Source organism: Miscanthus floridulus, chromosome 9, assembly GCF_019320115.1.
Source record: "Miscanthus floridulus cultivar M001 chromosome 9, ASM1932011v1, whole genome shotgun sequence".
Classification (NCBI taxonomy): Eukaryota; Viridiplantae; Streptophyta; class Magnoliopsida; order Poales; family Poaceae; genus Miscanthus; species Miscanthus floridulus.
In genome coordinates, this window is record NC_089588.1 from 103,656,374 (window position 1) to 103,670,565 (window position 14,192).

Genomic DNA, 14,192 nt, shown 5'->3' on the forward strand with positions numbered 1-14,192 from the left:
CCTACCTATACATCTACAGCTAAAATTTCAGACAACGGCTCTACGGGGCTTCGCTTGCTCGCGAGCGGTAGGGGGGGGCTGGAGCCCCCCTAGCCGCACCGCTGGCTGCGTGCCTGCATAAAGCATTTCTTAATTGCCGAAAGGACTTTGATAAATTCCTGTGTATCTATCAAAGAGTCGCGCAAAAATGGCAAACGTACATACCTGTCCGAGACTCACTCAGTCCACCGTACTCAGTCCATTGTCACAACGGCTTCGTTTGTATTCTCAGCTAGCTGTTCCTGGATCTTCTTCTTGAGCTCACCTTTCTTGCGCCTTTGTTCCTCTTCATTTAATGTTTTCTTGCGCCTTTGCTCGTCTTCATTTAATGTTTTCTTGCGCCTTTGCTTCGTTTCCCCACCCACATTAAAGGAAACTCTGAGCTGGACCTCCTTGATGCTTGGGAGAAATCCTAGCCCAGAAAAATCAATTTCATTGTTTACTTCCCCCGTGACCTGCAGCCGCTCCAGTTTGGGCATTGCTCCTTCCTCAAATTTCACCGATTTGATGTTGCTTTCCACTTGAAGGGTAAGCATCCTGAGGCTTCCGAATGCTATTCCGCCCTGCGGAGATTTGAAATCAAGTTCTTCACACTGAAACGACGACCAGTTGCCAAGCAGAACTAAAATTTCTAGCTTCGGTAGTTTCCCAAGGAATTCCATAGTAGCATCGTGCTCCAATAGCCAAGTGCCTACTAGTTTCAACTTCACCAGATGCTGAAGCTCCTTTATCCATACCGGCAACTTTTCCAGATTGCCGTACAGCTTGAGGCTCTGCAGGTTTTTCGGAGGTGAGGATATCTCAATCCAAGCAACCACACAAACCTGGCTTTCCTGCTGAACTCACCGACAGTGATTCCAGCCTGCTGAGATTGGAAGTGGCCGAGCAAAACGCGCGACCATTCTTCTTGTTGATGCCGCTCACTCCTAACTTGCACAATGCTGTGAGCATTCCGATGCCCCGTAGAACGTTATTTCCGCCCCTTCTGACATTCACTTCAGATAGTGTGTGCAAATCTTTAAGATTTCTGATCCCCCTTGGCACCATAGCACCTCTTTCATCAAGTGCTCCCGTCATGTCTGCAGGAAATGCCAGGCAGCAAGCGAAAGTGCATGCATCACGCCTGGTAAGGGCCTTACAGCCGGGGCCACCAATGCCCGAAAGAATAGGTAGGCAACAAGTTGCACAAGCACCCGCCCCCAGAAGACACCTCTTCATTAAACTATCAGTTTCCTCCTTTACGTAATCTGTTTTCCATCCAGCATGGATGTACTGTAGCCTCCGAAGTTTGATGATGGTTTTTGGCAGAGCCTTTACCCATGTATCTCTGACGTCTAGCGTTTGGAGTTGCCTTAGGTTGCCCAATGAATCTGACAGTAGATAAATACCAATGCATCCACGTAGAGAAAGGTATTTTAGGTGAATAAGCTTCCAAATCTGATCAAGGTGATGATATTTTAAATCCCTATTAGTCCCTTCCAAGTCGAGCACTCGTAGAAATTTCATCTTCTCAAATGAAAAATGGCTTCCACTTCCCAAACAGAGACAGCGATCGTATTCGGGACATGTCCACTATGCCCTCGAATTCACTCTTATCTCCCTTCCAGTTGGTACTTACAGCAAGATGGCGTATTGGGCCATGGATATTCATGCTGCAGCCTTCTTTCAGTGTGAAGACAAGGTTTTCCTCCATTGACTTTGAGATGGCAATGTCACGGATGAGATCGTGCACTTTGCAAGAGTCTATTGATTTCCTGCTGTAAACTGATTGCTGAGATGGTAAAATCATGCTTCTGTTCTTGAGTTCCACGAAGTAGTCATCAGCTATTTGACTGGCAGACTTCCCATGTGCCTCAGATGAGTAACCTTCTGCTATCCACCGACGCACCAAACGCCTTCGACTAATGGTCTGGTCTTCAGGAAATATGGACAGATATAAGAAACAAGACTTGAGATGGTAGGGTAAACCATCATAGCTTTTCTCAAGCACAGCTCTTATTATCCCAAGCTCTGGATTCATCTCTAACTCAGCTCTGATATTCTCATTCAACATTCTCCACTCTTCTACTGCCTTTGGTCGGCTTGCCAAGTAAGCCACCTATGGCAGCTATTGCAAGTGGAAGTCCATCACACTTCTTTAGGATTTGTTTTTCTTCTTGGACCAAGTCGTGATACTTCTCAAACAAATCTTTAGTCTTCCCAAATACCTGATATTGGTACAGTTTAAGTATTTTTTATTTCAAATGAAACAATTTATGTATTTCAGTACGTACACCAAAGTAAAATCTACTTAGGTCTCTGCCTCCTCAGTTACTACTAGAACTATCAAGTAGGCCCATGGAAGCACGGAAAGACTTGCTATGCTATAATACTTCAATTGCAAATGCTATATTAACGCAGCCTATTTCTTCATCATTCTTATAGCCTCTCGCCCACACACCTCTACCTAGCGTATGTAAGCTGGCTTTATTGAAATGAACCCCCAAGCCACATGAGCACATGCCTAGTCAAACTCCCTTGTGTTATAACATCAGAACTGGACTATATGATTCTCAGCTCACGGAACAATTTTGGCCACTGTCACCATACTTAATTACGAAGCTTTCGCAGTTATCCTTGCACTGAATCTCTCAAGGTGCCAACTCTTTGGTTTGGAGTGTCACAAAACTAGTTCTTAGATTTGAGCTCCAAATTAGTCCTTGCATGTATGAATTTCATATTGGAGCTGACTCAATCATTGGTAGACCAATTTTGATTTCAGGATAAATAGGCTGATTTATTCAATGAGTTTGTAGAGTTAACTTGTTCAAAAATCTCAACGATATCCTACACAAAATATTTAGGCCTCATCAATATGTTTCTAAAACACAAAGGTTTTGTTCCCATCCCATCTGATTAAGGGTTTTGGAGAATTCACCAAAATAATTTTGTTGTTTGGTGTAGTTTAGCCGATTATGAAAAATTTCTCATCATTGATCCATATAATAGTTCAAGATCGATGATATAGATTCAGTACTCATCATGGAATAGTTCCTAAGTGTAGGTTTGTCCCATGGGTCAAGAGTTCGGCCTGGTGAGTATCTAAAACTGAGCTCTTGTCGAGGCAAGTGCATAACAAACTTGTGTGATAGCATAGCTGGCATGTTGGTTGATTCCTCAACTTGTTCAATGTTATTTTCATATGTTGGTTCGGTTCAAATTTAATGACACCATTGCTTGTCAAAGTGTCAGAAGTTTTTACTCAGGCAATACCTATCAGCGTATTCGCGTAAGATGAATCAGATGGGTAGCACATAAGACACAAGGGTTATACTGGTTAAGGCACATGGTGCCCTACGTCCAGTTTGAAGTACATCACTATATTCGTATGCTCGGTTACAGAGGTTGCTGATTGTAGCTATGCGCTAGAATGTAGAAGATGGGATCCCGATCGACGGACCCTACCCCTACTTATATAATCCGGAGGATAGGGTTACAATAGATATGAATCGGCTATATGTGTTTTCTAGTTTGTTGGATGGAAAGCCTAACCGAATGATCCTATCCTATCGTCTAGATACAATGGCGCTGGATATCCTCGGGATGTCTCCAAGTATGTAGATACACCCGACATGTGTGGGCCTCATTCCTTGTCGTCTTCGACCCAATAGGCGAGCATGGATCGGGTATATGGGCGTTGAGGTACCCTCGGGCCCATATATCCGACATAAAGATTTAAAGATTCATGTTTTCCATTGTTCTATCTTTTATTCAAGTTCCTTTTCTAGGCAATTGTTTCATGCTCCAGTGCAACCGGATATGCACTTTAGTTCTTTTATTCATGTTTCTATAAGTGTTGACCTCACTTGGTCATTTGTACCAGTAAATGCTTATGATATCTTCAAATATTGATCAGATGGAAACCATTGGTTCATTGATATTTCAAAGAAAAGGAAAAGATACTTTCCTTATGATGTTCTTGTTGACACTAATTAGGTCACCACACCTGCAAGGAGCTAGATCGCTTTGTAGAGACAGGCCAAAGATCAGCCTAGTTGATTTTTAGGTCGACCGTCGCCTAACAGTGTGTTCGTAGATGAACACTTCACTTGGTGCTTCAGCATGATACATAGGATACATCGCTGAAGGAGCCTCATCGAGAGCGTCATACGCAACACATGCCGACAAGGTCTCTTGAAACCTGAAACCCCACAAGCCCAGTAGACACCTTGTCGGCATGCCGCGATGATACGCTGCCCTAGCCATCCTGGCCACTCTAGAGCTTCGCTGATGTTGGACCACAGGCCATGCAACAGCAACAAAGAATGAGGAGTAGTAGTAGATAGGAAAAAGAGAGGCTAAAAGGTGTAGTAGATGTATTTTTTGTCGATTGGATAGATAACTACTCAATGGGCTATGATTCTCTCATATAAATAGAGGGGTGGTGTTACCTCAGCGGGTAACCTTTTCCACATGCAATTTACAAGTTTCCCACGAGATCGAATAAGTTTTTAAAGGAAAAACACAAATTTGGGTTCAGGCCAAGATCAGCCTAGGCCAGTTTATCCCGGTTTATATAGGACATTGTGGACACTCAGGCAAAACTGGTCTAGGCCATTTTAGTATGCACTGGGCTGGTTTGCAAAATCGGCTTGGACTATTTTTTCCAGGATATTTCCAATTGCACCCAAATTACTCAAAATTTGACCATTTTTATTTGTTTCTTGTTTGCACGTGTTTTCCAATCCATCTTCAACTCTTTGATCATATTTTAGTTGTCAACGGTTCTTAATGGTTCAGTGATGTGGTATATATTTTCTTTGTCCTAAATTGTAGTTGTCGAGTGTTTCTTCTTGCTCTTGTGTTTATTTGGCTTTAAGTATCAATTGAATGTTTTATGCATTCATGAGATTAGAAGTAGCACCTCCTTAATGAGCGCACCCAAGCCTTGCAAAAATATGTGGTCTATTTTAATTAACCTTAGCTCCTTAATTATGTTAGCCTTTTGGCGCCGAGCTCACTAGTTGAGCTGAACTCTGTTTTGTTTCCTATTTGGATTGTTCGCCTTATGGCGCTTTTGTATCGTGAAACTCAGCTGTGTACCATTCCTGAATGGTAGAGGCTGGAACTTTGTTCCCTTATCTAAAAAAAATTATGTTAGCCTTGATCAATGGATGGAATATCTATTGTGGTTATAATGGTTGTGTGGTTAGGATGGTTGACTGTTTTGGTAATTGGGTTGGGCTTTCATGGCTATATGTTGCTTACTTATTTTTCATGTGATATATTTTTGTTGTGTTTGTCCAAGGCATCCAGTTACATAGGAAGTTCCCAAAGTTTTCTACAATTTTAGCATAACTTTTTGGAGATATGGTAACCTTCGAATATGTTAATATCCTCAGTGTTACATTTTTGGTAATTATCCAAAGTTGGGATGTGGAAATGACAAAAGTGCCATTAGCCCCATATGCCTTCTTCCCAGTTTGACTCCCTTCTCCAGACCATGATTTAACACCCCAGGTGTTTGTCAAAAGCTAAGCAGTGAGTTTGGACTTAAACACGACATGTCAAGTGATGATCAAGAGCTCTAGTTCAAACTTTTTCAAAGTGGTGATAAAGGTGTGGAGGTCAAATCTCTGAAAATGAGCCCCAACTTAAACTTTTGAAGGTAAAGGCAAAACCATTTTGGTTTAAATGTACATTCATTTCAAATGTGCATGAGTAGTTTTAATCATGTCCCTTTCATGTGCACCACATAAGCATGAGCATAACTTTAATTGATGCATTTGTTTGATCATGTGATGCTTTGTCTTCTATGCAACCCTTATGTTTGTTAGTAGTAATGTAAACAAGTGTTGCTTGATCACCTAAATAACCTAGAATAATTTAGGATCAGAAATGTGGTAGGGTTCCTAAAAATGCTTCTAAAGGTCAGATCAATAGTTAGCACCTTTTTCATGTTCCTTCTTTGATGAACATAGAACTGTAGGTTCTGTTCTAGTTTTGAATGTTTGACCTTGAATGAAAGTTGTAGTTTAGTTTGTGTGCTATGAACTTTGTTTTCGGATCCAATCCCACATTAGCTTGTAAACGAGTCGAACAGAGGTCCCAAGTCTGAGATTACAGTGGCAATGATGGTTGACACGTCACGTTCTCGTGTTTTTGTTATGCAACTTGAGTTGATCCAAAAATGAAAGTTGGAGTTAATTCCATGGAGAAGAGCTTAGAGAAGTTTGGCTTGAGTTTGACTTCATGTTGACCATCACTTTTGAGTTTCCTTAATCGCTTTCAATGCACTGACACTGCCACATTAGAGTCTAATTACCTGCTGACCCTGGAGTTCTAATGGCTAGGTGACTTTAACGAAAGTTGGATAGCACTCGGAGAGCAACAACTTTGTTTCAGGCGCCATGATCCGAAACTCCATGGAATATGCTATTTTGGGGGCTCCAATACTGGCACTCGGACGCCCGCCACCTGTTCGGTAGAATGGGTGCATGGCACCCATGCACCGGACAGTACGCCCCACCTCCCTGCGCTCGTGTCACCCTCGCTTCCCCGCTGTCTCTCGCCCAAATGCAGAGCAGAGCGCTGCCTTTGCCCTCTCTTGCGCTCGCCTCGCCCTCTCCCTCGAGCTCTCACTCCCAGTTTCCCCTCCCTCGCTTGCCGCCGTGGGCAGCAGAGCTGCATCCGCCATGGTTGTCGGCCGAGTACGCCCTTGGTGTCGCCGATGTTCCCCTCCTCGCAATTCCTCCGCACCAGCCAACCTCACCATCCCCTTCCTGGTGTCGCGCTACCTCCGTCCCGCCGCTTTCCATGCTGCGCCGTCACCTACATCCCCGTCAGCCGGAGCAGCTTCAGCCGCCGCCGTCTACTGCCATGGCCTCGCCAGCGACGTTCCGTCGCGGGCCGCGCTGCGAGCACCTATGGACGCGCCCCACCCCGCGGAGCTCCCTCACTCATCCTCGCCGTCGGTGGAGCGCCACCGTGGCCGGATTAGGCCCGGCAGGCCAACTCCTCTGCTCCATTCGTGACCAGGGACTTCGCGCAGCAATAAAACAAATCCTAGGGGGCTAAGTGCACAAACCGAGACTTAGATGAATAGTGCGCTGCAGGGTTTTCTTTTTCTTTTATGTGTTTTCGGCTGAAACTTCTAAAATGTGTATAAAATCGTAGAATATTCATAAAATGGAAATTGAAGATGTTCTAGAATCCTCATGTCTAGATATATGCAGTAGGTGTATAATCTTGTATGTGTTAGTAGAAAAATCTTGCTCTAGATTTTTGCCTCTGCTTGTTTGGGATAAATTCATATCTGCAGCTAGGTTGCTCCTTTGATGTGCAAAATTTACGGTATGCTACTCATGTGATTCTTGATTTGCAGTAAAATTTTCAAGTTCATTGGATGCAGCATGACGGATTTCGTGATTAAACTTTGTTAGTGCTTAGTAATTGGTTTATAAATAATAGAAGTGTTTGAAAATGTAAAATGTGGTTCCACTACCTTTGTATGATGTTGTTGTGATCTGAGAACACTTAATATGACCATGATTTTACAGAAAGTGTGGATCTTTAGATTTATCTTGCTTGTCACATGCTTAATTGCAATTAAAACTTGTTTTTAGTGTAATAATTAATTTATAAAGCCCGAGCATGTTATCTTTCTACATTAGTCATGTTTTGTCATCACCTATCACCCATAAAAATCTCAGCTCTAAACTCTATGTTTGTAACATCACCTAGGTGTATGTTTTAATATATATAAAAGTTAATGAAAGTTGAATGATAGATAACTGTATATATAATGTTTATAAAGCTATTCTTGCTAGTTGTTTATTGGTTGGAGCTCACTATGTTAGTGGTGGCTTTGAAGTTTGGCGTGATCATTCATGTGTTACATTCTTTTTATGGGTGTGAATGTTTAATTAAACTCTAAAATGAATAGAGCAGCTTATATGATTCTTGTGATGTTTCCTTGCTTGTGTTAAGTACAAGATGTTGTTGAGCTAGGTTAGTTTTGGTCGAGCCTTAGAATGGCTTGTTTGATGCTCTCTTGTTAGTATCTCAAATAGTGAATAGGTTGTTCATGCAAGCTTTTAATCTTTTTTCTTATCCCTTGTTTAGGTGTATGCCATGTGTATGTTAGAGAAGTTTTATGTGCTGTTTAGAAACCATCCTAAAATACATTGGGTGTGAGTTGCCTTTCTCAGTGTGTTTGTTTATGCTTGCTAGCTAATAATCGAGTGTTCAGTGAATAAACTAAGAGATGAACCTCAGCATCTAACCTCCATGTTTAAAGTTGCTTTAGTGTGTTTTCATGCTAGCTATAACTAATGTTAGTTAACTATGATAATAGTGGTTGAGAGCTATGTAAAATAACTCATGCATATGTTATCTTGTTAAAGAACTAGATGAAGAACTTTGTCACATGTGTGCTGAAATGGCTGCTAGAGCAGTTCTGTTGTGGTAATGTTTTCAGTGATGCAAATGATGTTTTATGTGAATGTGATGAATACAAAAGTTGTATATAACTTCCTTATATTGCTTTTCCTAAAATTTTATAATTTGAGGCCAACTAGTTTAGGAGTTATTGATTTTACAAACCATTTGTAAATATTTGCATGTGTTCTGTGTAGATCTGAAAGATTCTGTTGTTTGACTTAGCTAAGCTTTGAATCACCTTTTGGTGATAACTAAAAAGTTGTAGTACTTTCACTAGGCTTTCCACAATGTTTAGGAACACACCTTTTAGTGGTCTAGAACTCCAGTTACAAGTGTCTAATGCTTAATGTTAGAATCTGTCGAAGTCTGGACAGAAATGCTTCTTCATGTTGTTTGATCTTGTTAACTATTGAATCATCTTGAGATGATAGTAAGAAAGTTATAGATAACTTAATAGGCTTTCTAGAAAGTTAAGGATAGTGTTTGTTGGATGAATAAAACTCCAGATATGCACCTCTGAAGTTCATATCAGTTTTCTATCCTTGTTTGTGCAGTTCTGCTTCCTTGTTGTTTTCAACCTTGTTAACTAATGAATCAGCTCAGGGTGACAAGTAACAAAGTTGTAGACAATTTCATAAGCTTTTCAGAAAGTCTAGGATCACCTTTGTTGATGTTGAAAACTCTGGTTATGAGCAAAGCGAATGACTGCTGTGCTGCAGTCCAGAATTTCTTAGCTTAATCTTGTTTGCCTCACTTCACCTTGCTTGGTCTGATGTTGGTGTTTTAGCTCATGCCCTTGTTAAGTTAACTGAAATCTATCTGAGATGTCTTTTTATCTTGTGTGATAATGTGGAACACTTTAGTTATCTCTAAATTTCTGGTTGAATGCTATAATTGTATGTATCAAACTAATATGTGTTATGCACCTCTCTGTATGTTGCCCGTGCATGCTCTCCATTTGTGTAGCTTTAGTTGATAGCTGTGTGTGTTAAGTGAACCATAGCAGCCCTACTACTCTTGTGATGCTAAGCTTAATTAGTTCTTGACTGAATGAATGACTACAATAACTTAACTAAAAATAACTTGGATGTGCATGCTTAGTGTTGCCTCCTTGCTATATTAGCATGGTAGGTTGCGTGATGTGTAGTTAAGCAACTCAAAGTGCTTATGTATAACTAGTGTAGCCTTATGCTTTTCTTGTGTGCCTTCTGTATTGCATCATATGTGTTTTCTCTGCATTCATACGTTTGCATCAGTTGCATATCACCTAGGTACGCTAGATGTGCGATGCGCTGAACTGAAGGACATGATGTTGGAGCTGAACCAGAAGATGGTGTTTGGTGGACAAGTCGAGAAGATGGAAGGACTGATCGGACTGGGAACCAAGACTGAGATGCTAGGCGAACCAAAGAGAAGCTAACTATCTAACATTGTGTGGAACCCCAAGGCAAGCTCTGGAGCATTCTAAGCCTCCTACCCTCTCTTTTTTTTACAAATGCACTCGAGTCTATCTTTTTGTATTGTGCATTAGGTTATAGGAGTTGGATGAAACCGTTGCTGCATGACTTACTTTGTCCACCAGATATACATATACATGCACCCTTACTAGTATGTGTAGGTAGTTCTATGCTTAGCCATGCTTAGACCTAGTAGAAGCCAGGTGATTCCTGTCGCCCCCTTGTAGGGTGGCTACTTATGCTACTATTGGATATATATTCTATCTGAATCATGTGAATGTTAATAAATTAAGACTGGGCAGGATCTGGTGATTGAGAGGCAGCAAGACATGGAGGTCTTGTGTGCATGTTTTATCCCATCTGTGTTGGTTAAGGATCATACCGTTGTCTGGACCTTGCTTGAGATTGAACGTACTTTCACATAACAGCCGGATAACTCGTTTTGACTGTGAAGCCAAGTCCCTCAAATTCGGGCTGGGTTTTGAACTGAGATGGGTATCATTAGAGGAGAGTAAGAATGTATAGTGGGACAGGGAAGGACTAAGGGGCAGGCTTGGCTTGATCAACCTAGCTTCCGGCTGCCCCCTGGGTGATGCGACTAGTTCAATCCCACTACGTGTTCCTAAATATGAGTAAAAGGTTACCTAAGGCAACTAATGATCTGGTTTGCCTAGGTGTGTGTCATGGATTCTATCCAGCTGGTTGCAATCGATTCGAATCGCCGTCTCTCCTTTATAGTAAGAAACTTGATTGAGCCTCCAGCATTGTAATAATACTTTATTGAACATGATGGTTATGCTGATTATTATGATCAATTGGATGTGGTTATTACTATGATGTTTATTAATGCTAATCAAGTGATTGCTTCAGGATAAATGCAAACTTAGCTATAATTAGCCTCATTGAACTTGATGCTAAAATATTGACTAAAATATTGAAAGTAAGGACTTATGTTAGTATGCTCTTTTGAAAAAGTTATCCTACCCAGCTAGATCCACCAAATAAGCCTTGCATGTCCTTGAGAGTCTTTTTACTTCTCTCCTGTCAGGTAAGTCTAGCTGAGTACATTCTCATACTAAAGGTTTTATCCAACCCTATTGCAGGTGAAGTTCTTGGCTTGCTGAAGGTGGTGACTAAGTGTCGGTGGGCTCAGCTGCTCTATATTTAATTCTCATCTACATGCTTTTGTTGGAGGGTGTCATCTAAGCTACCTATTTATATTTTAAACTTATGTTATTGTAAGTTTTTCAAAGCTATGTTGTTTCCTCTAATTAGATTTCAACTCAGTATTGTATTATTTATTATGAACTCAATTGTAATATCATTTCCACCGCAAACTCTTGTATGTGATGTGTATTTGCTTAATCTAGTACAATCTTGGTTGTGATATGGATTTATTGAAGTCCTTTGTGACACCGGTGGACTATCGGGGTTTATATAAGTGAAAGTGTGTGTGTGCCAACATGTTAAATGGGGGTAGCCGTACTTGATCTTGTATAAATTGGGCGATTCTGTCACACATGAGATGTGCATGCTTACTTGCGTGCCTGGTGCTTGAGGCCCTAGCCATACTCAGCCTGCTCGACTTCCAAGAAGCTTGCTCACTACTCACTTGTCTGCATGCTGGCCTTAGGACGACCCTCTTAATCAACGTGCAAAAGGAGAGGTACCATTGCATGATTTTTTCACTCTCTTATCTCCAAACCCATTGTCTTCCTGCTATCTCCACACCCATCTTCCTCCTCCCTCTATCGCCTTGACCAACGCTCGCTATGCACCCCTGCTAGACCTTCCCCGTACTTTCCTCCCAATCAGGCTGCCAGCGACTCCTTGACCCCCACCACAGACATGACCCAATCGGATATCCCTCACCGCTTGCACGTCAGCGCCTTGCCACCTCTCAACCCACCACCACCATCAAGCCAGCCGCCTCCCCTCGGCCCTCACCTTCTAAGTCCGTATGGCATAGAGACCATTACTCAAAACCCTAACTACCGTCGGGCATGGAGAACTCAACAACCGCAGGGCATGGAGAGTTAACTACTGCCTCCTCATCCACCACCCTAGTCTACGGTGACCTTGTCATTGGCTGTGCCACCCACTACCCACCCACGCCACCGGCAGCTTGCATGTTATGTGCATTGGCGACACATGCGAATAGTGATTTTTGCCTTACACCCTACCACCAGATAGGCCTAGGACAATGCGTGAAACTGAACAAAAGCACATGCATTGAATTAGGGTCTTGCGCACTAAAATATTGTGAATTCGCCAACATAGCAAAGGGCCGCCACCTTAATACTCAAGTGCTAAAGGTGTTGTTGTCCGGTGGGACACATTTGTACTTAGCGCATTTGAAAAATGGTTTGAGAGAAAGGCTCGGTGGATGTCTTTTACTCTCACCGAATAACCGGAGCTTAGGTTGCCTAGCCATGCATAGTTATTTTAATAGAGACCACCTTATCTTCCGGTGCTCACCAGAGTGAGGGCACCGAAGAAAGGGCCATGACACGTGGAGGCAATTGGCAAATTTAGCACGTGCGGGAGAATTCAAAAGACTCACTAGAACCTTATGGTGATAGCACTAGAAAGTTATGGTGTGCCAAAATGCCTTCTGTAGAATGTTCTCGAGAGCGCTGGGTTGGCACCATAATTCTCCACTAGGATCACCAGAGCATTTCAATGGCATTGCACCTCTCGAGTGCTCTCTAGAATGCACTGGGAATCTCTAGTGTAGTTACCAAGAGTTCACCAGAGGTGGTTTCCAAAGAGTCTATTTTCAATGTGTTTTCACCTCTAGTGGGGCACCAGATTTCTCTAGTCCCATGGAGAAAGGTTGTGTAACAACTAATTCAATGTAAAGATTAATATAGTCATTGTAAGTCAGTAACAACTAGTTTCTTGAGTGGTCGGGCTTATAAATAGAGGGTGTGTGAAAGTCCCTTGTTTGGTTTTGGCAATTGAGACAACTAGTGGCTAACCTTTTGCTAAGTGTTGATTAAGCTTGGTTAAGTCCACACCAAGGTGGTGAACAAGGCTTTGAGATGGATGAGGATTGATCAATCCAAATGGAGCAAGCTCACACTTGGAGAAGATGAAGAGGAGGAAACAAGCCTGGAGGCAAAGGTATATGATAGGGTTTTGTTTTCAACGGCCGAGACACAATAGAGTGCGTGATCAGGTTTAGGATAGATAGCGGTCCTATTAAGATGGGAACTCTAATGCTTAATTAGTTATCTAAGTACCATTAGGTTTGAAATGACATTGCTTATACATTAGACCTAGTGACGCAGTAAGGTGCAAGTGAAAATCCTTTGAAAATTAATTTTAAAATGCTAACCCAGGGCCAAAGGAGTTGTTGTCTTGTTGGACAACATTTGAGAGTTAGTGCATTTGAAAAAGGGTTTGAAATGGAGCTAATTATGGCGTCTCCGTAGTCACCATATTAGTCCAGTGGTGTCCTATAGAGACCACCGGAACATGCGCTACGTAGTAGGGTGCCTGGGAAACTTCACAGTGGCTAGTTTTTGGAGGGGTGCCATTTATATGCGTTGGCTGACTCTTGGGGAGCTCTCTTGTCATTCTAAGCATTCCAACACTCGTGTGATCCTCCAAGAACACCTCTGAAAGCCCTAGTTTGGTTTTGGATAATTGATGAAACCTAGGACTAACCTTTGATCTAAGTGTGTGAATTAGATAAGGTGGTCCAATCCAAGTGATGGAGCAAGATGAGGTCCATGGTATGAAGGTGGACATGAAATGAAGATGATCAAGCTCCAACTTGGAAAAAAAGAAAGAGAAAAACAAAACAATGGAGATCAAGGCAAAAGTATAAAATAGGTTTTGTTTTTGGTGATCAAGACACTATAGAGAGTGTGATCACATTTAGGATCGATAGCCATACTATAAAGAGGAGAAATCTTTGGCTAAGCGATTATCGAGTGCTACTAGGTGACATGATTCTTGCATATGCATTTAGGAACCTAGTGTGCTAACTTTGACCCTTGTAAAATGTTTTGAAAAATGCTAACACACGTGCACATAAGTTCTACACTTTGTGGTTAGCAACTTGGAAGCAAGGGCGAAGTGGTTGTGGAGATAGAAAAAGAAAAGGAGAAGCTGCACTGTGACCGGACTCCGGTGTCAGATTGACCGAACTCACCCTAGGAGTGTCCGGTCAATTTTAAATGGTGGCGCAAAGTTGGCCGAGAGTGGCAAGGATGGACCGAACGCTGTGACCTGACTCTGAGGGAACGTCCGGTCATGCGTTCTAGA

General features: G+C 42.1%; 1 pseudogene; it reads right to left on the bottom strand.

Moving 5' to 3' along the window:
• Window positions 1-233: 233 nt before the first annotated feature.
• LOC136480466 (disease resistance protein Pik-2-like) overlaps window positions 234-14,192 on the bottom strand; it is a 45,394-nt pseudogene continuing 31,435 nt past the window's right edge.